Raw genomic sequence first — 27,069 nt, forward strand, 5'->3', positions numbered from 1 at the left:
GAGGTACAGTGTGTAGCATGTACTATTGAGAGGGTGACAGTTGAATGAAGGAGATTAAGGTGATGGTATGTGGTTGACGGACTTCATATACCTACATGAAATAGAACTAAGAAACCTCTTGCAACTACTTTAAGTGGGGCAGGGAGGAGATTGAGGGGGAGAGACAGGAAATGCAACTCATGTACAATATGTCTCAGTGGAATTGCCACTATGAATCCTCCACTATATAATGACTATATCCTGTTAAAAAATGATAAAAAATTAAGTGTTTCCAATGCACTAAAAACATTCATTTTAAGCTGGCAGAGAATCTTATTGAATGCAGTGTGTTATCATGAGGAACTGGAGTAGGAATTAAAGGACCTTGTTTCCTGAAGCAAGGTTGTAACTGGGCAAAGTGACACATAACTGGAATCCCAGCTTCTAAAGACGTGGAGTCAGAAGGATCCCCTGTTATCAGTGAGCTGGGAAAGGTTAAGGAGATCCAATCTCAAAAACAAGATTAAAAAAAGAGCTGGGGGAAATGGCTCGAATGGTATAGCCATTGACTAGCAAGTGTGAGCCCCTGAGTTCAAAACTATTCCAGGAATGGGGAGATGAGTGATAAGCAAGACTAATGGAGGAAATTAATTCAACTGTGATATATTGTAAGAACTTTTGTAAATGTCACAATGTACTCTCAGTAAAGCAGTAATAATTAAATTTTTTAGAATAGAAAAAGAAAAATAAGCACACACACAAAAAACAAGTTTGTCACTAAAAATAATAATTTAGGTTCAAAAATGCAAAATTACCTCAATAGGAGTATTAGTAGTCTTTAAGTCACAATAAGCAAAAGCAGCAGAGAGAGAGAGAGAGAGAGAGAGAGAGAGAGAGAACTATTGGCATGTAACAGTCCTCTTTGTGGACACATCTCCAGTAGATGAAAGACTTCTCACTAGGTTCCACAATTGAGCAGACCACAGTGTCTTCCAATACCAAGTTCTTTGGGACAAAGCCTTTACATATGGACCTTTGGACAACACACAAATTACACCAAGAGTATAGCAGTTTATTAGGAATTAGAATCTATACTATATTGAAAAAGACATGTCTTGATCACTAGGGAAATTTGGACAGAAAACAGGATTATTCTTGGGATTTTTTGAGGACGGTGAACATGGACTCTGAAGTACAGGCTGGTATAAAGGTGCTGAGGCAAGTGTCACATTTCACAATCAAGAACAGTTTCTGCATGGGACTTGAAGCAGGTTGGAGAGAATGATGGAGTCCCTGGTTTACCTGCAGTGAGATTCATCACCAATGCATCCCAGAGTGGGCAGCATCCAGCAGCACAGTCATTGAAGGTTACAAAACACAACGCAGAAAAAGTTATTGCCTGGGTCAAGTGCATTCTAGGGCTCTAAGATATTCACCATATCCAGATTCTCAGTCATTTCGCTCACTTCCAGCTCCTCTTTCCCATGATAATTATCCCAGAAAAATAAGTGTTCTGATTCATTGTGCCTTGAGGATGCGTGAGAATTTTGCAGAAGTTGCCCAAGGCTCACTACAGACTCACAATTGCCTGTTGGTTACTATGAATTCCTAGTTTATTATCTATGAAAAATATGATACATAATTTAACATTTTATTTCTCTTTTATCCAGTCTACGTGTCTTATCTGTATTTTATTTGTCATTTAATTTAATGGGTTTTACATTGAGTAGTGCAAAGTAATATTGCTAAGGTTTCTTTCCAATTACCGTTTCTGTTTCTTTCTATGTTGCTTTTTGTAGCATCCTCCTTAGTTATTGTATTACACAAATGCCTATGTCCATGCACAGTTAGAGATGACATACACAGGAACCAACATACAAACACAAATAATTCATGTATATATACTGTAGCAGATACTATTAATAATTGCCCAAAATATACTTTAAAGTAAATATTTGTGATATGAGATAATCCTTAACATATATATTGCCCTGACTATCCTTCCTGAAATACAGCTTAGGAAACTGATGAATTAAAGGGTGTTTGAAAATGCTCTAGGATAGACACTAATTTGTTCAGAAATACTGTTACCTTTTCTTCTTATCGTATGACACGTGTTTTTCTTTGCTATTATATTTGATGTTAGGAGGAATCTCTTATTTTATGGTGATCATATTATCATCCTACTATCAATCTGTAGTTCACCTTAATCCCATCCACACAATCCATGTCTTCTTAGAGCAGAGGCAGCCATCACTGGAAGCCTTGTAGTGCTGTTCTATCTGTCTATACCCAGCCTTGCGCCCATACTGGAACTATTTAAGACACTTTCCAATTCTGAGTATGTAGCAGATAGAGTGAGAGTCTCCAGACTTGCTCTTCAGGGTTCACATGGGGTCTCTGTGGAGAAAGAGGATCCTGTTAGTCACCTCCAAATAGGAACAGCATTCATTTCTCTTGTGGGTAAGAAAAGTTCACTGGCAGGGTATTGATTTGGTTTAAAAGTAGATGAACAAGATATGATATGGATAGTGTACTTTTTCTAACACTCACACCAGTAGGCCTTACAGAGAATGGATTGACCCTGAGGTCAATGGGGGTATGAAGCAGCTGATTTGGTGAAAGGCATCAATCCCCATGTTAATGTCTATGTCCCCTTGTAGAAAGTGATCTGCCATGTTCCATCCTCTGAGTCTTCAAGATCTCTCCCCTGGGACATCAGGTTGAATACCAGTGCAGAAAGAGGGAGGAAGCTGATTGGCATGAAGAACCTTCAATGTGTTGGAGGAGCCCTGAAAAGGCCTGGAGAACATCAAACTCAACCTGAGGGGTTTGAGAACACCCAGTACTTGTTAAGTTTCCCACCATGGCCAGAATAACTCCTCACTTATGGTTCAGGTCAGTGGGACTCACAATCTTGAGGAGATCCCATAAAGCAAGATGTCAGGGTGATGCTTCTCTGCATATCAATAACTGTCTCTTTTGTTTGTTTCAGGGGTGAATTCTCAGACTGTGGTGACCCAGGAGTCATCATTGTTGGTTTCTCCAGGAGGGACAGTAATGCTCACCTGTGGCCTTAATTCTGGATCAGTGTCTACTGGTTACTACCCAAACTAGTTTAAGCAGATCCCAGGCCAAGCTCCCTACACGCTTATCTATAGCACAAACAACTGCCTCTCTGGGGTCCCTGATCGCTTCTCTGATGCCATCACAGGGAATAAAGCCTCCCTCACCATCACAGGAGCTCAGATGGAGGATGATGCTGATTATTACTGTGCATTGTGTATGGGAAGTGGCATTTACACAGTGATCCAAACCCATGGGAAAGTGCTACAAAAACTTGTTCATATTCTCAGAATGGATCAGCCCAAACATGCAGAAGGGAAGGTGAAGGTGTGAGATGGTCAATTCCATGACAGGTAAATGAGGATCCAGAGCAGTGTCCAGAGACCCATGCACAGGAAATCAATGTGAGTCAATGCCCTGTATAGCTATCCTTATCTCAACCAGCAAAACCCCTTGTTCCTTCCTATTATTGCTTATACTCTCTCTACAACAAAATTAGAGATAAGGGCAAAATAGTTTCTGCTGGGTATTGGGGGTGGAGCGGGAGGGGGTGGAGTGGGTGGTAAGGGAGGGGGTGGGGGCAGGGGGGAGAAATGAACCAAGCCTTGTATGCACATATGAATAATAAAAGAAAAATGAAAAATAAAATAAAATAAAATAAAAAAATAAAAAAAAAAGAATTTGTGGCCACGCAGCACATTTTTCTCTCCCTGGACAGATCCATCTTTCAGTGTAGCTACTCCAATTGTGTGCTCCCCTCTCTGCTTTTGATAATGGAGTGGAGCACACCTCCCTCCAATAATGCAAACCAACAGTGAGACTCAGAGATCCCCTCCTCTAACTTTAAGACTGTTCTTATTCAAAACCTATTAACATACATGCTCATTCATTAATGTGAACGTGAAGATCATATTAATACTTAATTTCTCTTTGAAATGGAAGTTTCACCTCATAGAGAGGCAGTTTCCTAGCTCACTTACTGAATCAGAAAGTTGTGCTTGTACATAATAATCTGTATTAACAAGTTTTTTGAAAGAGTTTTGTTAGCATTCATGGTTGGGAAACACTATACTTTTGTGGTTTGTGTATAAAATGCAGTCGAGATAACATATCAAACTGATTCAAGAATAATGATGCAATCAAAAACTTTAGTATAAAATATGGGAGGAATTTCTACAAACAAGTCTTTAAAGCACGGTATCAAAGGATCATAAGAATATTTTCACTACAAGAAAAATCTCATGAAGAACTGGCTTCTAGACATTCCAACAAGGTGTTTAGTCACTGGCTGCAGGATATGCACAAATGAGCAGAGCACAGATTAGACATAGATATGAGCAGATAACTGTTGACTCGAGCACTGTACTGAGCAATTGAACATTTAACAGTTTGGAGAAAACTCATTTGATTTATTCTCTTTTGCTCCTAGGAAATATATATTGCACCTTGTTACGTTGAGTCAATGTACCATTAGAAGAAAGGAAATATTATATAGGTACTTCATTTATGTGTACATATAATTGGTTGCTTTCATGTATCTTTCAAAAATTCTAGCATTCTATTCTGTAATTTAAATAACCATTGTAATTAATACAAAAATACATGATTATGGGTAGAAATTAACCCAAACATCAAACGAAAACACAGACTGAGATTTACCCATTCTGTTAGCTACTCTGAAGAAGCTAATTTAGTGGAGGTCCCTGCCAGTCTCCCAAAGTGTCTCCTGGCAAATCTGGAAGCTGCTCCTGATTGTAGAGAGAAGACATCAGGTGGAATCTGTGGACTTCCCACAGATGACCAGGACACAGCGGTGTGCACAATGCAGTCCTGAAAGTATTTACGTGATGTAGAGTACAGCACCTGCATGTGTAATCAGGCCAAGGAGCTACATAAACTGAGCCCCTGAGCATATGATTCCTTTTGTGCCTTCAGTTATAGGTAAAAAAAGCATCAAGAGGATATATAAAATATTTTGTTTCAGCTCCTCCTGTATTTCCAGTCCAATAGCATACTGGTACTTGAGGTGCTCTCAGATAATCTGAATCAGATTCTCACACTTTAAAAGGGCACCTGATAAGAAGCAAGTAAACATCTTGGAGAATATTTCATACTCTTTCTCTCTCTCATATGGTAAATAAGTATGCCTCTATTCATGTTTGCATATAGATATGTATATATATTATAAACATGCAAGTTTATATTATTTTAAAATTTTTAACTTTAAAAAACCTGTCTGTACAGTTTTTAACAATTATTCTATCAAACAACTTATATGTGAGATGAGGTTCCCCCCTGGGATTAATTCTCTTTACAAAAAACGTTTTGAAGATGGAGGCTCAGAGAAGCAGATAACATGTTGGTAGATAAGAAAGAGCTTTTGGAAAAGAGGGGTACTGGTGAAGACAAACTGGAAAGACTTAGAGTTAGAATAGGATAAGAGCATTCAGACCACAGTTCTGCTGACTGATTTGTTGAATAATAAATGATCTAATTGTTCACTGGTTTCTTGAAACACATCTCATGGTCAAGGCACCTGAAAGTGAAAGGATGGAAAATGGTATTTCAAATGAATAGAATCTTAAGACATTCTTGTGTGTCTGTACACATGTCTGATAAAGGAGATTTCAACTTAAAATTAGTAAGAAGAGATGAAGATTATTAATAAATATTAACAAAGGAAACAATTCATGAGTTATATAAAATGATTGAAAATACTTTTTAAGCAATCAGTGGTGCTCCCAATTTTATAAAATACATTCCACTGCACTGGAAGCAGTAGGACTTCCTCAGTAGAACTCCTGCAGCCCAGCAAATAAGAGAAAGGCTTGACAAATGGGTCTACATAAAACCAAAAATCTTCCGTAAAATAAAACAAATGGTCTCTAAATTGAAGAGCTCACCCACAGAATGAGAGAAAATCTTTGGTAACTATAGATCAGACAAGGTGCTGATAACCAGAATATACAGGGACATCAAAAAGCTAAATTCCCCCAAAATCAATGAACTAATGAAGAAGTGGGCAACTGAACAAAATAGAACTTTATCAAAAGAAGAAGACCAAATTTCAAAAACACTCATAAAAAACTGTTAACCATGTCTGGTGATAAAGGAAATGGAAATCAAAACCACACAAAGATTCCACTTCACTCCTGTTAGAATTGCTACCATCAAGAACACCTACAATAACAAATGTTGGCAAGGATGAAGGGGGAAAGAAACCTTCATACACTGATGGTGGGAATGTAAGCTAGTATAGCCTCTATGGAAAACAACATGGGGGGGGTTCTCAAAAAAATAAGCACAGATTTGCCAAATGATCTATCAATATGACTCTTAGGGATATATATATATACAAAGGCACCTGCACACCCATGTTTTTTGCAGCACTATTCACAATAGCCAAGCTATGGAAAAAGCCAATAAGCCCTACTACTGGTGAATGGACTATGAAAATGTGGTATTTATGTACAATGGAATTATATCAGCCACAAAAAAGTGAAATTTTGTCATTCTCTTGTAAACAGATGGAATGGGAGAACATCAAATTAAGCAAAGTTATACAGGCTCAGAAGATCAAAAATCGCTAGTTCTCACTCGTATGTGGAAAGCAGACCTAAAAGAAATGCAGCAGTATTATTGGACATGGGTCACACACTAAGGGGAGAACATGCACGGGAGAAATAGGGAAAGGGAAGGAAACCTAAAACTTAAATGTGGTTGATGTGCTCACTGTGTAGAAGTGGTTAAAGTAATCTTAATCTGGCAGAGGCCCTTATGGAAAGGGGACTAAGAAGTAGTGAAGAGGTCTGCTAGAGATGAACCATAGTGGGTTGTAATACACATGTGCAAGTAACCACACTAGGAATCTCTCTGTATAGATATCTTTATCTCAATCTAGCAAAGCAACGGATTTCTTTTTATCTCTTATAATTTCTCTTCAACAAAGAGAGCAAGAGGGTGGAAGAGTTTCTGACCAGAAGAGGAAGGAACCCAAATAATGTACATGCATGTAAGTAGTTGTAGAAATGATAAAACAAAATTTAATAAAATAAACTGTATTGGACCTAAAGGGATATATATGTCAACATAAAATATTAGTGGATCATTTTAATATCCACCTCTCATCAACTATCTATCAATCTATCTATTGACAGATAATGCAGTCAAAAATTTCTTAAAAGACTTAAGAAATAAGATGCTTAGTTATCTCTTCACAAAACAATGCATTCATACTTGAAATTAACACCAAGGGATACTAAAGAATATCTACAAATATGTGGAGATTGAACAATGTGCTTTGAAATGACCTATGGATCACTGAAGAAATCAGGAGGGAAATTTAAAAATTCCTAGAGCCATATGAAAATAAACACACAAATTATTCAAGTCTGTGGGACACTGTCAAAGTTTTTCTAAGAGACAAATACATAGCTATGAATATTTGCATTAAAATAATCAAAGGGAGCTGTAATACATAAACTAATGATACAATTGTAAGACTTAGGAAAGGGATAAGAAGCCACTTCCATTACTTACCAATATAAAGAAATCTTAAATTTAGAGCTCAAATCAATAAAATGAAAGACAATGTAAAAGGTCATTGAAACCAAAATTTGACTACTTAAAAAATTTACAATGATAGATAACCTTTAATCAGACTAACAAAATTAAAGTAATAGATGGACCAAATCAATGAAATCAAAGATTGTTAAAATATCTGTATTCTTGAAAGTGATCTAGAGATTTAATTCAATTCCTAGAAAACTTTTTGTTATTCTTCACAGAAATAGAAAAAAGAAATCCTAAAATTCATAAGGAAACAAAAAATACATCAAATATCCAAAGCAAGAATGAACAAAATGCCCATTTCTGCAGGTAGCACAATACCTGAAATCAAATGAGGCTACAGAGCAATAATAAAATCAAAATGGTACTGGTAGAAAATCAGAGATATAGACCAATTCAATAGACTAGAGGATCCACAAGTAAGTCTACAAATCTGCACTCATGTTGAACTTGTCAAAGGTGTCAAACATACCTTGAACGAAAGACAGCCTGTTTATGAAGTGTATTTGGGAAAACTGGATAGTCATATTGAAAGATAGAAACGAGATCCCTATCTCTCAACTTGTACAAAAATAAAGTAAAAATGAACCAAATACTATAATATAAGACACGAAACTTTGAAACTACTAATTAAAAGATTCCAAACTACTTAAAAGCCATCTCTGAAATTGTAATAATTTTGTGTTTTTAAGTCTAAGCAATATTGTAGGTCATTGACTGAGACTCTGGAAACATATGAAAAGTCTCCATGTGCCCTGAGAAGAATGGGGAAAGGATTACAAGTGTCTGCTTGGTTAACTCCATGACTCTCTATATTTTACTTGCTGTCTACATTGATCTAGAATTATGCCAGAATTTAGAGAATATTTATATTTTGTTTTCTACTTTAAAATTTAGTATGTCATGGACTGAGAGAGGGGGATCCACAGGGAGAGGCTGGGGGCCCAATAGCAGTGCCTAATAGTGATGGGATAATATTTTGTTCTGTCTTGGGGAGATAAAAGAATGAGCAGTTTCCACTGCTCTGCATGGAGGTGACTATTCTGTCTCTCCTTTGAACATCCTGCACTGCTGTCTCCCAGGGAATGTCTACCATGGAATTTGAGTTCCCAGGATTGAAATTTAAACCACAATATGAGATTAACAGATAATTCCAGATGGTCAGGGGCTCTGTGGAGACATGAGACTAAGTTCATCATGTATGCTAACTTCCCTGTTCCATCCCCAAAGAGAGAATAAGGTGGACAGTAAGGCATTCCTACTATATCTGTACCTCAAAGGCAGGGGTGAATTTTGCTCAATGAAGCCAAAGGATTTTTCCCATTCAATTGAAAGTGGGTTATCTGAGTCTTAGGTTTTATGGATATGTCCATCTAAGAAATGCAAGCCCCAAAATCACTCCCCCAAACAAAGTACATCACCTCTCATCTAGGAAAAATTATTCTAAAATTTAAAATTATCAAGAGATGAAAAGACAGAGAAACTGCTCATAAAGTCCTTGTGAACTCAAAAGGATAGAGGAAGAGAAGTATCAATAAATTAAAGCTGTGTTGCAGCTTCCTACCATTTCCTAGTGCCATCTTTCCATCTTTCTCCTCAGGTGGGGACCAAACTCAGGGACACTGCACAAGAGTCTCTGAACTGGCCACACACCCCACATTGAGCCTCTTCTCCATTATACCAAATGGTTAACTAGGACACACCTGTTCACTGCTGAGATTATCCTTTTCATGAGTTCTGCTCAGAGAGTTGTTTTCAGAGTCTCCTCCACTTCTTTGTTCTGGGCATGGTCAGAGTAAGCCTGACTGCCAATGATTCAGCCCCTTGGGGCACAAGTACATCTGTTGTGAACCCTGAACAGATTTTGCTGAATCCCCCACATTGCACTCTCCTCAGCTTCCTACCTGGGGCATCTGTCATTACCCATTGCTGTATAACATGCTCAGTACTCTTCAAATAATATATATCTCCTTGTTGTTCCTATAAACTTAGAACCCCCGTATTCATCTATGGCACGTTGTTTAATAAACATAAAGGATCTTGAAAAATAGAGGATCCATAAATAAAATATGTTTTGAAAAAACTCCATGATGCAGTGAAAGAAATAGTTGAACTTAAATGGAGTTCACTCTTCAAACTCAGTAGATATCACAGGGAAACCTCCGGGTGAATTTCAGTTTACAAGCTAGAGAAGAATGGAAGATGTTTTCTTTTCCAAAGTGAGCACACAACTCCTATAAATAAAGACAAATGATTCACAAAATATTTTTTGTATTGATACATTATGAGGAGAATGATATACTGGAAAATACTGGGCAAAACCCATTTAAAAATACACTTTTCATTTTCAAGGTTTGAAAGACATTTGAAAATAAATTTTGGATTTTCAGAAACAGTGGCTGATATCCTTCATGTTTAATGACACCAAAACTTCATGTTTGTCGCCTTCATCCTGATCTAAGAGACATTTTCACAATAGAGAACTCATGGCTCCTGCCAATAAACATTAAAGTTGGTTGCAGAAATATTTCCCCTCTGAGCTGTCTAGGGACTGCATAGAGACGAAGATACTTGAGGTAAGAGAGAAGCGACAGTGAGACCTCCAAGTCTACTTTGAGGAAGGGTCCATTTATATATCTATGAGAAAGAAGGGCTGGCTCTGAGTGCCAGTGCTCACCATGTGACATGATCAAGTGCCTGTACTTGAACACCTCATGGAGATCATTACTGGAGAGCTGGAATGAGCCACATGGCCCTGCCTGATGCCTGTGCACAGGGATCACAACTTTAACTCTCTTGATCCCTGTCCCACCCAACCACATCCTTCTATAGCTATAGCACTGTGATATATTTGAGAGGAGGGTCCTGTTCAGGGCCCAGAGGGTGAGAAAATGCTTAAGAAAACTCATTTTTACAAATGGACAAACGTCCTCTCAGAGAATGAAGAGGGCAAGGAGCTCCTCACACCTCTGGGTCATAGAAGGCAGGACTCAGGGTGAACTCCACCTGTCCCCCTCCGTTAATCATGTCCCTTAATTAGTGCACAGGTACCTAGATGTGGGGTATGGGTAGGGCCTGGAAAGAACATGAGGCTCTGCTCTCTTCTCCTGTGTATTCCCAATATCAATATATCTGTGCATTTCCAACTTCCATTATTTTTGGCAATATCTCTGCTGAATCAGCCACCCTCAGAATCTGGGAACCCTGGAGAAAGAGCCACAGTCTCCTGATCTTGAAGCAGCAGCAACATCTATGAAATTACGTGCATCAATACTAACAGTTCCTGGGAACATCCCACAAACTCATTATAGCAATAGCTACAGACCCTCAGCTTCCATGATTGCTTCTTTGGCTCCATGTCTGGCAATTTGGCCAGTCTAACCACTACTGGGCTCCAGTGATGAGGTCAATAAAGACTATGATGCTGCCTCAAAGTTTATATAGTGCTTCAGGTCCATGGGAAATTAAAGAAGAACCCTTCCTTTTTTTATGACTGGTTTGACTCTGCAGACTTATTTTGACACCCTTTTGGGCTTTGCTGAATTGCACTTGATCATACAGAAGACACCCCATTGACATTCAGGACCCTGGGGCACTTCTGGTTTTAGGGGATTTTTTGCATAATAGATTATTAAAATCCCATTTATTACTCCATCAACATATAGATAAGTATAATTGCACCTGTATTACATGCATTTTGCCACTGATGCTGAAAGAAATCAATTTATGAGGTACATTCACGTGTGGCTCTTCAATGTAAAACCTGCTTATTTAACAAATATAATGCAAAGCATCATTCCCACATTACTGTTTGGTTGGGATGCTATGAAATGCCTTTCAGTTCTTTGGGAGTTAGAAGAATAAAAAGTTTAGTGTAGCCCAAAGCATGTTCTAACCTGCTGCATGGCATCTCCCCAGAGCCTACAGAGGAGATGCCTTCAGATGCTTTCCTACGTGGTACTGTGATTGTGAAGCACTGAGTACTGTTGTGTCCAGTTCACTAATTCCTCCAGAAAGCAGTTGTAACACTGTCGTGGGATGGGCCATTTTAGAGAAGGTTATCTAACGGATGCACAAATTATTTTGAGGATTATGAAAAGAATATTCATCACAATTTTTTCAGATAATATTTCAAGATCTGCTTCTGGAGAATTGTGGGAAAATAAAATTTTGAACTTAAGGATAGTAAGGTTTAGTCATCTAAAAGGGATAGTCCATCCCTGGCCCAGGTCAAGAATGGAAAAGAAGCAAGAAAGAATTTCATTTGTGATGCCCCAGTCAGAGATATCCTGTCCATCAGCTCAATTCTGTTCAATGTGTGCTTCCTATAAAGATATCAAGAGAATGACTAAGTTACCAGGATTATACAAAGAGAAATTTGAATGGCATAACACATGGTCTTTGGAAAGGCCAAAGGACCCGGCAAAATAGAGGTGAAACATAAAGAGGAGACTGAAAGTTGCAACATTCCAGAAAAGGACACAGGGCCGAGAGAGTGGACAAAGACATAATTTGGTAGGAACTGGAAGGTAAATGGCCATGGAGCTATCCTTGAGAATCATGGGGAAGATAATATGAGTGACCATGTCAGTGTCCTCCGCCCATGTTCACTGTCCCAGCTTCTCCTTCTGAGATTCTGGGAGGGGGGGAACTAGGTCACTGCCTGTGTCCCAGTGTCTTTCCAACCATACAAACGGAGCTTCTCACTCTGTGCTCACACAGGAATGGCACAGTCCAGTGAAGAACAGGTGAGTCCGGATAAGATATGGTAGCAGCATTTCTGGGAATAGGAATGATCCCTGGGTAGCAGCCTCTTCTGGTAATACCCAACTTCCTCTGTATTATACCAGAACCAGACCCTGAAGGACGAAGACTGGATTTTTCATATTCCAGGTCAGTGAACACAGCCTCCCTCACTATCTTCTGGCTATAGGATGATTTATACATCATTACTTGGGAAAGCAGCTTTGCTCACACAGTGAGGAAATGCCACTGAGGAAATCAGACAAAACCTGCTTTTTAATGATTTGGCTTTCTTCTGCAGCATCCATATCTTGGAGAAGACAAATGATAAAGTGATTTTTTTAATCAAAAGTCAGGAATTGGGGCCCACTCCAGGGAACGTGTCCTGCTTCATCCCCCCAGATTGGAACTCAAATACACTCCTGGGCAGCATAATGTGGATGATTTTTCTCATTGTGATCAAACAATCCTAGAGACCAAGGTGAGAATGCCCTGAGATTGAGAGCATGATGTGTCAGGAAAGAATGAGTGTGGGTAGAGGAATCTTTGGAGGTTTTATAAGAAAGAGAGAATCTGTTGTAAGTTTATAGGGGAAGGTTCAGATGCTGCACTGAAGATGAGCAAAGTGATGGGAAGATGAAGGCAGTGTGACAAGCTAGGTTACCTGAAAAGATCAGACTCAGCAAACTTTTGAGGAAAGTCTGCACCGAATGCTGAGAAAGAGAAAGATTCATGGCTGGCTTTTGGAACTACATGGGGTCTCAGTGAGCTAACATCCTGGGGGAAGAGTTCATTGACAATGGTGATGGGTTGAGACCTAGAGCTCCCAGCAATGATTAAAATGTTGACAACACTCTAAAACCTTTCTCAAGGAAGCCAAAGTAATGTTTCCCATCTAATGAAAACTGGAGAAACTGTAAGAGTTTTTAACATATCCTTTATACAAAATGCCATCTCTCACATCAGCCTCAGGTCTAGGAACACTGGCACTCACCCAGGACAAATTTGTTGAAAATCAATATGCTCAGGAGAAGAATAATGTAGAAAAATACTCAGGAACCTCCCTATTACCATTTGGGGGGAAGAATGAGAAATCTCAGAATGCAATCCAGTAGCTCAGCTCCCAACATCTCCTGATGTAACTTATCAATTCTTCTTTCCTTAGGTGAGTACAAATCCAAAAGACTCCCCACAAAAACACTTTCTTTCTCTGGCTACACCTTACACAAGGTGCATCCTTTCCTTCCCATCACAACAAAACTACTCCTTCCACCTCTGGTTCTCTGATGAGTGATTCTCCACCACTTGGGTATTATTCACAGAGCCCCAGTCTCAGTCACCTCCTCATCCTGCTGGGAGTTTGTGAAAGAGAGAACCTGACTTGTAGCCAGTGGTGATTCAGTCTTATCAGGCTTAAGTCCACCTATTGGTAGTCTTGAATGGACTTGCAAAAATGTACAATTTTATCATATCCTTATCAGCTTCCAACCTGTGATATCACTCATTATCCAATAATGTGTAATATCTCTGGCATACAGCTACACACTTATTCTACTACACCCATCTGAGTTTCTCATCTGTTTTCCAGCTTCAGTAAGCTAATAGCCAAAATATTCATCTTCCGCATTTGGTCTCATAATAGAAGGGATCTCTAGTGAAACTAAGGTAAACTAAAGGAAATATGTGCTATAAGTTGGAAAACACTCTAAGGTTAATAAAAATCTCTGAAGTAAAGCAAATTCATAGTACTTTCATAGATGTGACATAAGAATTGCTCAGGTGCCTTTCAGTGGATAATCTATAATTATACACTTTTATAAATATGAAAGTGAATCCTATCTACTATGTAATATTAAGTATAAAGTATATTTTAATGGACATATTATAAGAAAAATAATATGATCATAAAGTGTGGTTAAAGACCAATTTTAAAATGCATTATTTATTGTCCAGGTGAAAAGATATTGAAAACAAAACTTTTGTGTTGGGAGAGAACTGGCTGATATCCCCTGTGTTATTAACCCAGAAAGCTTCATGCTCTTCTTGATAGTAATCTGAGAGGAATTCATATGACTGACAATATTTTAGTCCTGTCAATGAGCATAAGTTGAATATGGAATGATTCCTCTCTAAGAATATGATCTGAGTATGTGTGCTGGTTTGAGGCAATTGGGAGTCCACAACGCCATCCTACATGTCATAGCATTGAGGTAGGGGTTATGACCAGGGCATTGGATAAACAAGGTTATCTCTGAGGAGCTGGTGGACATATGACATGGTGTTGGGAATGGATCTGAACACTTGGGGACACTTGAGGCCCATTTTTATAGATTCTGGGGGTGTTTAGACCTAGAAGGAGCCACCTGACCCTGCCTGGTATGCTCTGCTCAGGGCTCATGGCTTTGACCTACCTCAATACCTCTGACTACCCAGCACCACTCTTGCCCATGTGACATACTCAGGCAAAGCAGCCTGAATTAGGGTCCAAGGAGTGATCAGAAAACTGGAGGAACCTTATTTGCATGAATGAACCCTCCCCCTGTCATAGTATGAAGAGGTGTGGGAAAGACATGGGGGAATCATTGTGCAGTAGAAGATTGGACTGGTGGAAGGCTTTTACCATGGCCTGGTCCTCTGTCCTCTTTGCTCTCCTTACTTACTGCACAGGTAAGTAGTAGAGGAGAAAGCAAGGGCCTGGGAAAACTATGAGGTTCTTCTCTATCCGCCCATTTAGATTCCACAATGGCATCTCTTTGTCTTTCTAACTTCTAGCATCTTGGGCACAGTCTGTGCTGACCCAAACACCCTCAGTGTCTGGTAACCTTGGACAGAGCGTCTCCATCTCATGCACTGGAAGTAGCAGCAACATTGGTGGTTATTATGTGTACTGGTACCAACAGCTCCCAGGATCATCTCCTAAACTCATCATCCATGAGGATAGCAAGAGACCCTCTGGGGTGTCTGACCGCTTCTCTGGCTCCAAATCTGGCAACTCAGGCACCCTGACCATTACTGGTCTTCAGTCTGAGGATGAGGCTGATTATTACTGTCAGTCCTATGATTACAACCTTGGTACTCCCACAGTGCTCCAGACTCATGGGGAAGTGAGATAATAACCCTTCCTTTCTCACAATATTGTGAGTATAGCTGGTGCTGCTCATTCTTAGTTTGTGCTGTTCATTGCCAAAATGTATAAATGGCATCATACAGGCTCCATCTCTCACATCTGGATTACTTCAAACTGAAGACTCTCTACGAGAATGATCTGCGCTGGTCTGAAGGGTTCTACAGAGTCCTTCAGGGACTTCATGACCCCTGGGCACATCTGCCTTCATACTATTGTGCTATAACAGATAAATCCTAAAATTATGTTTTCTTTCTCCCATCAATTCAGTGATAAATAGAGGTTTTTTTGAATTTTATTATTTTTCTACTGATTCTGTAGGAAACCAATATAATTTCTTGGACCTCTAAAAAAGTCTGTAAAGCATTGAGGTGCACTATGGAGGCAGATGTTGGGATGGGAATAGTGGCTCATGCCTGCATTCCCAGTTAGTTGAGAGGTGGAGATCAGAAAGCCAGGACTGGAAGGATCAAGTTTCTTGATGGATAGAGGAAAGATAGTGTAGCACAATGCTCTAACCTGTTTGACTGAATCTTGCAAATTCTCCATTGGAGATGCTGTCTGATGCTATCTCACATAGTGACAGACTCCTGAAGCCCAGGGTTCTCCTGTCACATATACTTTATACATCCCTAAAAAACACTAGACATAAACTAAGGAATGTGAAAAAGGGGATGATTATTTAATAGGTACACTGTTCATCTGGGGATATTTAATAAACTTCCATCATATACATTGTGGACAGTATCTCAGAATATACTGCCCAGGAATTGATTATGACAATGAAATTTGAGACTTAAGGAACTTTTGATTCAGGGCTATAAAAGGAATTGTTCCAACTCAGTCCAGGCTCCGGCAGAAAAGAAAACGAGAAGTTGAATATTCAATGTCCCATGCAGAGCTGATCTGTAGAGTGAATCAGTCTCAATAATTGGAACTTCCTGCAGGAACATCGGTAGGGAGGTTGAGTCCCAAGATTATGTGAAAAAGAAAACTAAACTGCACAATGTTTGTTCTATGGAGGAGTTCAAAAGATAGAGTTAGGGCCACACGTGATAAAAAGGGGACAGCATGACATGGTTACTACTTACTGTGACACTCAGGGTGCAGACTCAAATGTCCTAGAGAGTAAACAAAAATATGAAAATTAAGAACTGGGTCTTAAACAGAAATTGGGGCTGTCCCTGTGTGCCTTGGAAAGGGGGATCACATGATCTCACTTTTCACTGTCCTAGCCACAATCCCTATAGATCCCAAGAATGTCTAGGTCACCTCCTTCCCTCCCCAATCTCTTTCCCAGAATAACAAATGGAGAAAGGATCACACTCTGTACTCACATAAGCTTTGCACAACCCAGTGAAGAATGTGAGTTCAGTGAAGAATTGGTGTGTGTAGAGACATGAAATTAAGCTGTAATCTTCCATCCTATTCAGAAGGCAAGAAGGGAGAAAACAATTCATGGATGTGTTTCTGGATCTTTGGTGTTGTTTCTCAGGGATTTTTGATTGCATGCTATTGGAGTCAAGATGATCTTGGTCTGGAGTTCTCTTTTTCCAACAAATGCTGGCCTAGAGAATAATTTTTTATAAGTTCTTAGAAATCACAACATTCCCCCAGGCCACATGTCTACCTCCCTCAACACCTGAGGCTGGAGGGATAAGAGGTAATTGGGAACCCAGACCCATCTGAGGGCTCTCAGGATGCAGAGCTATATAAGATTCTACAACATAATGTGGGTTCCTCTCTATTTAGCCTTTATCATTTACTGCACAGATGGATGGAAGCTCCTCTCAGGAAGCACAGTTTAGGACAGTGTCACTCGGGAAGTGAACTGAACCACCTGAAGCATGATGTTTTTCTCCAGATGCTTGTGTTCCTGAGTCAGCCATCTCTATTGTTTTATTCTGTGGCTCCTACAGACACAATCTCCTGCACTGGAATCAGCAGCAATGCAGAGAGTAGGTATTTGTCCTGGTAGCAGCAGCTGTTTACTGGGAACCTCATTCTTATGTAAGGCATGGAATTAGCTTCTCAAGTATTATCACCAGATTTTCACATGCAGGTCAGGGAACAAGTGCTCCCTGAGCATTTTGGGCTACAGATGGTTCCTGCATGTTTTGGACCAGGAGAATCATGAAGTAGTCATAAAAAACCTGCTGACTTCTATCCAAGCACTAAAGAAGCCCAACCTTACTGAGGTTCTGAGATATGAGGGGATCAGGTGCATTACAGATAAAATATCAAGGCAAATCACCATGAAAAATGAACAGACAAATGATGAATGGCAGGAATACAAAAGAAGTTATCTTGAGTGCAGGATACTAGTGTGAGGGGTTCAGTAAATGAAAAGGGTAAAGGAGGGTAAATATGGTTGCTGTATTTTCTAAACATGTGTGAATATGGAAAATGGAAACATGTGAACATCATTTTAGGAAGAGAGAGTTGAAAAAGTTGACTAATGTAAAAATGAACCAAACCGGGGCATTATATGGAAATGTTACAACTAAATTCGCCATACCACTATTATGTATTCATGCAATTGTTGAAAAACAAAGAAAAAGAAAAAAAAAACCAAAACACTGTCTGACTAGCAATGGGACTTTGCTGTGGAGAACCCAGTCTTTGTCCAAGTGAAGAGATTTAGCCTGCTGTAGCAGCTAAAAATGGAGTTTCTGATTGATACCTGAGAAAATAGTCTACCAAATATTTCCTCATCTTTTCCAATTCTGCAAATGTATAATCATTAACTGGAACATGTGTTCCAAGTTGTGCTTTTTCATATTGGTCAAAAATTCCAAGTTGCCAGGTTCAGAACCCTAAAAACCAAGACCATGAAAATTCATGACAGAATCAGAAACAGCATCCACTGTGAATGACTAGTATAACCTACTCTCCAAAGGTCTTTCCATCCCCATCATTTCCTAAACAAGTCACACGTAGTCAGGACCACCTCTATAACCTGTAGGTACAATGTGAACAGTACAAAGGTCACCTTGTTTTACTCAAGGTGCTATGTTCTGGTACAAGAGATAAGAAAATCCCATGAAAACATCAAAACAAAATGGTTGTCATTTAGAGCAAGGACAGAGTGGGGGTTTGTGGCTATAGGATCCTACAGCATGTTGACAAGAAAGAGAGAGTGTATGATTTAAGTGAATGAAGAAAAGACTCATGGATAAAGAGAAAATCATCACATGAAAGGCAAAGGGGAGGCAGTGGACAGCTGGCTTATTCTAAGAGATCAGATTCAACATGTTTTTGTGGAAAAGAGGTACTGAAGCATGGGTTTTGGGAAAGAGGATTCAAGGTTAGCCTAAAGAAGAGGAAAGGATGGGAAGTAGCTGTCCTGCTGTGGGAAAAGCTCACAGAAAGTGTCTTGGGCTGAAACCCTGAGTTCATCACCATGATGGAAACCTTCACAATGGTCTGGATCTTTACTCACTCCAACCACAGTAATTATCCTTTCCGGTGGAAAGTGGGGAATTACTCTCTGAGTTTTATTTGAACTGTAACTTCTCAAAGACCAGCCCAACACAGCTTCTCCCAAAACAAGCAATACCACCTCTCCTCCAGGACACATTAATCTGAAATTCAATATCCCCAAAGAAAGACAGAAAATAGAAAAAAAACTATCCTCAGTTTATGTCCAAATCAGATCTGGTATTCTCCACCTCATGGTTCCTGGCCACAGCAATGTTAATCTTTCACTGAGCTAGAATCAGGATGAGTCTGACTCTGAGTCAGCTGTGAAGCAGCTCAATCAGGACAGAAATCCAGTTATTGAGATCATGAATGCACTCACAGTTTTTTCCCTGACTTGGATTTTCCTTCTCACTTTTCCACCTGGGTTACTAGGTCCTTATCTTGTAATGTATCATACACTCAATGCTAGAGACACTTGACCTCAATGATCACAAGCCATTCGATTTTCAGTCCCATTACCTTCTTATTAGGACACTAACTGCTCTTCTAGAGTACACTGTTTTAACAAAGGGAAGCATCTCTGCAAAAAAAAATATCAGGATCAACAGAAATGAATCTCTTGAGAAACAATCCAGGGTCTCAGAAAACAATCTCTGATTCTAAAGGGGATCTACTCTTCAGACAAAATAGACATGAATAGGGCCTCTCTCTGGGGGTATCTAACTAGATAATTCTAAAAGAATCAGAATATAAATTAAAAAACATAACTCTTATGAAAGTAAGTAATTTCATGTGCCATATAATTTAGCTAGTAGGTAAGGAGAGGAGAAGTAAGGTAGCAAAGTTTGTTCAAAGACCCTGCTAAATATACTTTATTTGTGTTTCATGAAGATGAAACTTTGAAACTAATTTTCTGTGTTAGGGATAGCCTGACTGATACATTTTTGAATGTAGAATTTTGATAATAGTTCACTTGGCCACAATATTTCATTTTTGAAAATGAGGTCAGTGAAGCACAAAAGAGAAAAGAACAGGAGGTATTTAAGGTAGTCACCAAGTTCAAATAATTTGAAAGATGTACTGGAGGTTGTAAGAAGGTTGTGGAAAGGATGAAAGGTTGGTCTCATGTACTAATGAGTGCTAGACTTTTGTTCATCTCCTATCTCGTTAAGACACCTTGTGTCCACATCACTCCACCTTCACTTGGATGCTATGCTTTAATTCATGCTTGATGCCACATCTCAGCACTGCCCTTCAAGGAAAGGAAAAATATGCAGATGTCACATTGAACATCTTTTGAACAGCATTGGACTCATCTTTGATGTCTTTACTCGTCCATCCAATCTTTTCCCTTGGTATTCTAAGAGGTGAGAGTCTATACTGACCCTAAAATCACCTTATCACTTGCAGCTCAGAATGGAAGACACAAGTTAATATATACGTTGTAAAAATGCTTAAGTAAAAAATGTTCACATAATCAAGAGTCAGCCTTAATTAATAAACTATTCATTGACTAAATGTCCTGTATCCACCGTCATTCTCAGGCTCATTTTTTCTGATCATGCAGTTCCCCCATCATTGTTTGCTCCTATTTCCAAATGCCAACTTCAACACCATAGTGACATTGTGCTACTTATTACACAAGCACACAGTCAAGTCTATCTGAACTTTGAAGTCAAAATTCCTGACGCCTTCCATGCATTTGGCTATTTTATGAATGAAGAAACCATGTCACTGTCATATTCTCCACAGTACTAAACAACAATAATATCAGCTTGGTTATTCTAACTACAATTGTCACATGTTTTATACGATGTTCCTCCTTTCTTACCTAGAGGCCTTTCTGTTTAAAAATGATATAGATTATACCTTTAAATAAAACTCCAAGTTATATCTTCATCCTGTTAACCCTTCTCATCTTTTTGGAAAAACTAATTTTTTAAGAATCCCTTTGTTCTTCTGTCCTCATCAAGTTCCCAGTTTGACACAGCATCCATGATTTAGCTGGTCTGTATAAACACCCAAGCATTCTTGCTTTTGTAGCGTTGGCACACAATGTTTTCATTCTGCTTCCTTCTTAACTGCACCTAACTTGTTTTTCATATCCAATTTAATGAGCGGCTTCTCTGACAGGCCTCGGTATTTGACATATTGTGAGTCTCAACTCTTCACATGTATTTTATTTTATAGAGCTTCTAACATTCATAGTATTATCTCCTGTGTGACAACCTTATTCCCTGTATTACATGACTCTAAAATGACAGAAAACATACTGATGGTTAGGAAATTGCACCTACATATTCCTCTTCACTTAGGAATTCCAGGAACAGCAGGTTATCCAGTCAAGATATATAATTCTTAAATTCAGCACCAGTACCCAAAGGGAACTGTGGGCATCAGGGGATGCTGGGGAACTGTCTCTGGCACTTCATGGTGTTTTGCGGATGTTATCCACACTGCCCTTATTTCTGGTAAGGACTGAGCTGTCTGAAGTGCTCCAAGAGATTCTAAGGGTGCTACAGAGCCTGCTGGGTAGGCAGCTGTGCATATTCCAAACAGTTGTCACCTGCACTAAACAGCTCACTTAAAACACAGTCTCTTATGTCCTCTGATCCCTCTAAGGCTCTTGCATCAGAGATCTGGTGTAGTCTGAGGGATCCAGAAAGGGAGGGGTCAGTTTGCATGGACAGCCCCTTCTTTTCCCTGGAGGCAGTACAGAGGAAAATACAAGCTGGGAAAGCCCAAATCCACTCTGTGGGTCAGAGGCTGTGTCTGCCATGACTTTTCATTCCCCTGCTTCTGTCTCACTAAACAGGTAGGGACAGGTAACAGAGACTCTGGACAGTTTTCCAGCCTGCATCAGTCCCTCTGCCTCAGACCCTCAGCATCCTAAATGTGGGTCCACTGTTACACCCATTACTGTTTGTTTCTGCAGATTCCATGTCCTGCACGGTGCTGATACAACTGCCCTCCCTGTCTAAGTCTCCTGGAGCACCTACAAAAGTCCCTTGCACTCTGAGTAGTGACATCAGAGTTTTGGAGTGCAGTGGTCCCAGCAAAAGCCTGAAAGCTCTCCCAGGTTTCTCCTGAGATTCTGCTTAGACTCAGACAAGCTCCAGAGCACAAGAGTTCCAGCAGTTCTTCTGGAATTAAAGACACCTCAGCCAACTCAGCACTTTTGTACATCTCTGGTGTGCAAATTGAGAACAAGGCTGACTATTACTGCTTGATTGTCTACAATAGTGTGTTGCACTTTGACACAGGAAATGGAGAAGTGGGAAAAATCCCAATCTGTTCTGGTCTGTGGACTCTAACCTTTCCTAAATTTTAATTGATTAACTTATAACTATCTATGAATAAAAATATAATCTGGGCCACAATGTCTCTCATCCTGTTTCCATTCCATGTGTCTTATATCCTAGATAAAACTGAATATAACCGAAATCAAACAAAAAATTACAACAAAACAAATCTTGCATGATGATTCACATAGTGGTACACTGTTTTTGAAGAGGGCCTATAAAGCTGGCTCTTATTCTGCAAAGAAAGAAAAAATTAGCTTTCTTCCTGGCCTGAGGCAGTTCTGGCTCACCTGTAGTGTTCCCGCACCTTCAATTATGATATCAAGGAGAGGGCCTTACCTGCCTAGAGGTGGGAGTTTAGATTGAAACCAGAACAGTTTTTGATGGCTGTAAGCCAATGAAGGGAGGGTCCATCTTGCTGACAAAATGTTGAAACTTCTGCGATGTTGGATAAAGTAGTTCCCATAAATATCACTTTCCTGGAGCTGACATTAATTAGGATAATAGGGATTCTCCTGGTTCCTGAAATCACGGTGATTGACTTCTCCCAGGCTCTCCTCTAACAAGTCATTGGAGAATTTTAATAATCCAGGGTGTAGGACTGAACCTTGAGGACTTCAATAAGAAGAAATTTCATTGTAAGTGCATGTGTAACTGTCCCTGGGAAGCACATGATGTGCACAGATTTGAGGTGTGTTTCTTCTACACAGGAAGCAGCAGAATCATTGTAGGTCATTATAGGGACTGGTACAAAGGACTTCCTGGAAGAAGACCCAAGTCTGTGACCTCAGACATTACTGACTGGCCAGTAAATAATCAGTCCTCATCAAAGCATCTAAGTTTGTCAAGATGTTTTCTTTTACCTCCTCTAGGTTCCAAACTGAAAATGAAGCTGAATGTCATTCTTACACACAGGCTAAATCTGCACATCCACAGATTTCCCCCATTCTGAGGAGAACTCAAATAATAATCTCCATTCTTCTTTTTGAGGCATCATTGCCTTATCTCTGCCCATGATGAACAAAAACTCAGATTTTGGCTTCCTGGAGGGGATCCTCTAGTCCAACGCTCAGGGTAAATCCTCTGCAATAAGGTCAAAACTCTCAGACTCCTCACATGCTCAGTTTACTCCAAAGTTCCAGTGATTTTCCTTCTCTTGTCATTCAGTTGGAATGATGTTGTTAAATACCAGAGTTTTTGTACAAAAATATTATAAAGCTAATGGCTATTAAATCCATGAAATTCCTAATAAACAAAACTCATTAAGCCATCATCCAAATGAAGTACACATCATGAGGACTCCTTAGTCCAGAGTGGCGGGAAAATGAATGAGGTTCTATTTATTTTAATATTAAATGTAATGTTCAAAACTATGAAACTATGCTAAATAATTTTAAAATATCCAACAAAAATAAGTATTGTAAGATTGATATCCATGGGAAGTTTGAACTTAGGAAAGCAGAACAAAATTGAAAGAATATTTCCATAATAACCTATTTTCATGATGAAGACAGCATCAAAAATTAAGGCAGCCATAGTGATGTGAAGAAGAAGATAATAAGAGATTCTTCCAATACCAGCATCCAAAAATATGTCAATGTGTAAGAGCATTTTATAGAGAATTACTATCAGGTAAAAATCACCTTATCTTTAGCTAAAGTTTAAATTTTGAAACATGATTCCCAAAGGCCATAGGCAACTGTCAGAATCAAACTCAATTGACAGGTAAACCTGATGTATAGTATCATAAACAGTGTGTTTGTAAGTATGGATGTCATGACAGTCCTGAAAACATCGGTATTTCAGGACTAAATAGCAAGAGTGGAAAAGATGACTCATTCTTCTGTATAGGGAAATGATGCCAGAAAGTTCATTTTCCATAATCAGAAGGCCTTTCCCTGAGCCCTGGATATGAGAGGGGTTGAAAACCCAGAATCTGTGGTCAGCAGAGGGTGCTGCTGGGCTGGTCTGAGAGGATAGAGCTCTGGGCCAGGTGACACAGGAAAGTACTCAACTGGCTTTATGTACTCCAACAAGCAGTGTCTTCATTGAAGTGAGATTTTCCTGCACGTGTGTCCCCAGCAGTTACATGATCACTGATCTGACTTTCACCCTCGCTTCCTATTCCACTCTCTCTCCCTCATCTAGTGATTGTTCAGGATGGATATGTAGGAAAGCAGAGAACAGCCACACAGAAGGAGTCAATTTACATGAAGGAAATTAATCAGGAATACTGTGTGGTTGGGGACTAATAATAGAAAATTAAGGAAGCAGAAGGCCCACTACTCCCTCAAAAAAGAAAAAAAAACAGAAATAAGTAAGCCTAATTTTTTAGGCTTAATTTAACAGTCATGTTTTTCATTATTAATATTTAAGTTGATGTTCACAGGGGTTTCTCAATGTATGCCCACTGTAAATTGGTACAGTATGGAGGGTATAGTGTGGGGGATACTAGAAGGAGGGGAAAGGGTGATTGAAGGATATTAAGGTGATGGTATGTGGTTGATGGACTTCATATACCTACATGAATTAGAACTAAGAAACCTCTTGCAATTGCTTTAAGTGGGGCAGGGAGGGGATTGAGGGAGAGAGAGAGGAAATGCAACTCATATACAATATAAGTCTAATCGTAATTCCCATTATGAATCCTCCCCTGTACAATGACTATATCCTAATAAAAAACTATAAAAAATTAAGTGTTTCTAATGCACTGAAAAAATTCATTTTAATATGACAACGAATCTTTTTGATGTAGTGTGCTATGATGATGAACTGGACTAGGGTTAAAGGACTTGGGTTCCTGAGGCAAGGTTGTAGCTGGGCATAATGGCACATACATGCAATCCCAGCTACTAGAGATGTGGAGGCAGAAGGATCATCTTTTAACAGTGAGCTGGGCAAGGCTAAAGAGACCCAATCTCAAAAACAAAATCAAAATGAAACAGCTTGCAAATTGCTCAAATGATGTAGACCTTGACAAACAAGTGAGAGACCCCGAGGTCAAAACTGTTCCAGGACCAGGTGGAGGAGGAGTAAAGTAGACTAATGGAGGAAATGAATTCAACTGTGATATATTGTAAAAACTTTTGTACATGTCACCATTTACTCTCAGCAAAGCAATAATAATTACATTTTTTAAATTGAAAAAGGAAAATAAATGAGCAAAAAAAACCTAGTTTGTCACTAAAAATAGTAATTTAGGTTCAAAATGCAAAATTCCTTCAATAGGATTATTAGTTGTCTTTGTGTCACAATAACACAAAACCAGGAGAGAGGGAGAGAAAGAGAGAGAGAGAGAGAGAGAAGACTGGAGTGTAGCAGTCCTCTTTGTGGAAACATCTCCAGTAGACTAAGGACTTCTCACTATGTTCTACAACTGAATTCACCACAGTGTCTTCCAATACCAAGTTCCTTGGGACAAAGCCTTTACTTATGGACCTTTGGAGAACACACAAATTACAGCAAAATATAACAGTATGTTAGGAATTAGAATCTGTACTATATTGAAAAAGAGTTCCTTGACCACTAGAGAGATTTGGACAGACACACTGACTCTTCTTTGGATCTTTTGAGGATGGTGAACATGGACTCTGAAGTAAAGGCTGGTATGAAGATGCTGAGGCAGATGTCACATTTCACAATCAAGAACAGAGTCTTAGCATGGATGTGAAGCAGGTTGGAGAGAATGATGGTATCCCAAACTCATGGAATGAGATTCATCACTAATGCATCCCAGAGTGGGCAGCATCCAGCAGCACAGTCACTGATGGATAAAAAACACAACCCAGAGAAACCTATTACCTGGGTCAAGTGGATCATGGTACTCTAGGATATTCACCCATACACAGATTCTCAGTCCTTTTGCTCACTTACACATACAGAGACATGATGTACACAGGAACAAACATATACAGACACAAATAATTCATGCATATATACTGTAGCAGATACTTTTAATAATTGCCTGTAATATATTTTCAGTAAATATTTGTTTTATGAGATAATCTCTTCAAACACATATCACTCTGACCATCCTTCCTGATATACTTCTTAGGAAAATGATAAATTACAGAGTGTTTGAAAATGTTCCAGGATATTGACATTAATTTGTTCAGAAATACTGTTCTTTACCTCTGATCATAAAACACATGTTTTCTTGCTATTGTAGTGGATGTTAGGAGGAACCTCATAATTTCATGGTTTTCCTATTAACATTCTCCTGACGACTGCAGTTCCCCTAATCCCTTCCATGCAATCCACATCTGAGAGCAGAGGCAGTCAGAACTGGAAGCCTTGTAATGCTGTTGCATTTGTCTATATCAAGCATTGCGCCCATACTGGAGCTCATGAAGACACCTTCCAGGATGGAGTGATGAGGAGAAAGAGTGAGAATCCCATAGCCTTGCTCTGTATGGTCCAATTCCATCTCTGTGGATAAGGGGATCCTGTTAGGCATGTCCAAAGAGGATCTACATTCATTTCTCTTGGAGGAAAGAAATGTTCACCACAGGAAAATAAGTTTATCATAAAGTAGATGAACAGGATATAATATGGAAAGCATACCTTTTATAATAGTCAGTCCTGTAGGCCTTACAGAGAATGGATTGGCCCTGAGATCCATAGGGGTATGAAGCAGCTGACTGGTGAAAGGCATCAACCCCCATCTTAATGTCTATGTCCCCTTGTACAAAGTGGTCTGCAATGTTCTACCCTCTGAGTCTTCAGGATCTCTCCCTTGGGACATCAGGTTGAACACCAGTGCAGAAAGAGAGAGGAACCTGATTTGCATGAAGAAACTTCAATGTGTTTGAAGAGCCCTGAAAAGCCCTTGAGAAGGTCAAACTCAAGCTGAGGGGTTTGAGA

The 27,069-nt window shown here is 39.4% G+C and overlaps 2 protein-coding genes and 2 long non-coding RNA genes across 5 annotated transcripts in view; 3 read left to right on the forward strand and 1 right to left on the reverse strand.

The window, feature by feature from the left end:
* Positions 1-27,069, forward strand: part of LOC109684467 (immunoglobulin lambda-1 light chain-like) — a 781,398-nt gene that overhangs the window by 420,203 nt on the left and 334,126 nt on the right. The gene's annotated exons all lie outside the window — the stretch shown is intronic.
* LOC109700872 (immunoglobulin lambda-1 light chain-like) overlaps positions 1-27,069 on the forward strand; it is a 522,506-nt gene that overhangs the window by 144,275 nt on the left and 351,162 nt on the right. The gene's annotated exons all lie outside the window — the stretch shown is intronic.
* Positions 14,876-15,214, forward strand: LOC141418885 (uncharacterized). Its single transcript, XR_012443550.1, has 2 exons — positions 14,876-15,024; positions 15,130-15,214. It is a non-coding gene; the product is annotated as an uncharacterized lncRNA (long non-coding RNA).
* Positions 26,143-26,926, reverse strand: LOC141418887 (uncharacterized). Its single transcript, XR_012443552.1, has 2 exons — positions 26,770-26,926; positions 26,143-26,634 (listed from the first exon to the last, which is right to left on the reverse strand). It is a non-coding gene; the product is annotated as an uncharacterized lncRNA (long non-coding RNA).

The sequence above is a fragment of the Castor canadensis genome, chromosome 18, assembly GCF_047511655.1.
Source record: "Castor canadensis chromosome 18, mCasCan1.hap1v2, whole genome shotgun sequence".
In the NCBI taxonomy this organism is placed as follows: Eukaryota; Metazoa; Chordata; class Mammalia; order Rodentia; family Castoridae; genus Castor; species Castor canadensis.